The sequence below is a fragment of the Gossypium hirsutum genome, chromosome A05, assembly GCF_007990345.1.
Source record: "Gossypium hirsutum isolate 1008001.06 chromosome A05, Gossypium_hirsutum_v2.1, whole genome shotgun sequence".
NCBI lineage: Eukaryota > Viridiplantae > Streptophyta > Magnoliopsida > Malvales > Malvaceae > Gossypium > Gossypium hirsutum.
In genome coordinates this window covers 84073073-84074575 of record NC_053428.1, presented here as the reverse complement: position 1 = coordinate 84074575, position 1503 = coordinate 84073073, and the positions used below count along the sequence as shown (strand labels likewise).

Sequence of the window (1503 nt, the reverse complement as noted above, 5' to 3'; positions counted from 1 at the left end):
TCAAGGTTTGGCTTCTTTTCCTGTTGGTAGGGTGGTTGTTGGTAGCCCGGAGGAAGTTGTGGTCTTTGATTTCCTTGACCGCCCCACGAGAAATTGGGGTGGTTCCTCCAACCTGCATTATAAGTGTTACTATATGGATTGTTTTCATGTCGAGGATTATTACCCATGTAGTTTAATTGCTCGTTATCCAGGTTATGGCCATAAGGTTGGTATTCTGAATGGTTTGTTCCACCTCCACTTGCTTCTCACTGCATTACTGGGTGAACCTGTGAAGAATTAAGAAAACCATCAATCTTTTTATTCAAGAGTTTTACCTGATTAGAGAGTATGGTGACTGAATCGACGTTATAAATGCTAGCTTTTTTACGTTGGCTTTGTCCTCATGACTTGCCACTAATAGTTATTCAGTGACATCTCCTCTATAAACTCATAGGCATTTTTCGGTGTTTTATTGTAGATGGTTTCGCCCGCCGTTGTGTCAACCATTTGCCGAGTCGAAGGATTCAGACCATTGTGAAATGTTTGTACTTGGAGCCAAAGTGGTAACCCATGGTGGGGGCATGTTCTCAAAAGGTCCTTGTATCTCTCCCATGCATCGTAGAGTGTTTCTAAATCCATCTGCACAAAAAAAGAGATATCATTACGTAATTTAGCCTTCTTAGCTGGCGGAAAATATTTTAGTAAAAATTTTTCGGTCATTTGTTCCCAAGTAGTAATTGACCCTCGTGGTAATGAGTTCAACCACTGTTTAGCTTTGTTCTTCAATGAAAAGGGAATCAACCGAAGACGTATGGCATCATCAGAAACGCCATTAATTTTAAATGTATCGCATAGTTCTAAGAAGTTGGCTAAATGAGCATTGGGATCCTCATCCTGCAAACCATCAAACTGAACAAATTTTTTTATCATTTGAATAGTGTTAGGCTTTAATTCAAAAGTATTTGCAGCTACAGCAGGTCTAACTATGCTTGATTCAGTTCCTGTTAAAGAAGCTTTAGCATAATCACATATAGTGCATGGAGCAGGATTTTGATTAACCGCAATTGCAAGAGGTAGCTGATTGCCTTGGTTTTCAGCCATCTCTTCAGTTGGGGGTTGAGTGTCATCTTCTTGCTCGTTCTCTGTGTATCTTAAGCTGCGCCTTATTTCTCTTTGGTTTCTACGAACTATACGATCGATTTCTTCGTCAAAAAGTAATGGTCCTGACGAGTTTCTTCTAGTCATAAACTATAAAAGCCTGCCAAGAGAAAGAAAGAGTAGGTTAATAAATAATAAAAATTAAATTAAATTAAATTGAAAGAAAAATAAATGGCTAAAGTAATAAAAATTGAGCGTTCCTAATATCTTAGTTCCCCGGCAACGGCACCAAAAACTTGATCGCGTGGTTTCGTGATAGGTTTTAAATATTTATAATTACTCGTTCTTGAACTAACTAATATCGCGATGTAGGCAAGTGTACCTATTGAACAGTAGTATAGTTTTAGCAAGACCAGATTGTCGAAC

The 1503-nt window shown here is 38.4% G+C and overlaps 1 non-coding gene across 1 annotated transcript; it reads left to right on the top strand.

Moving 5' to 3' along the window:
• The first annotated feature begins 544 nt into the window (after positions 1-544).
• On the top strand, positions 545-651 carry LOC121229846 (small nucleolar RNA R71). Its single transcript, XR_005927801.1, has one exon. It is a non-coding gene; the product is annotated as a small nucleolar RNA R71 (small nucleolar RNA).
• Positions 652-1503: the final 852 nt, after the last annotated feature.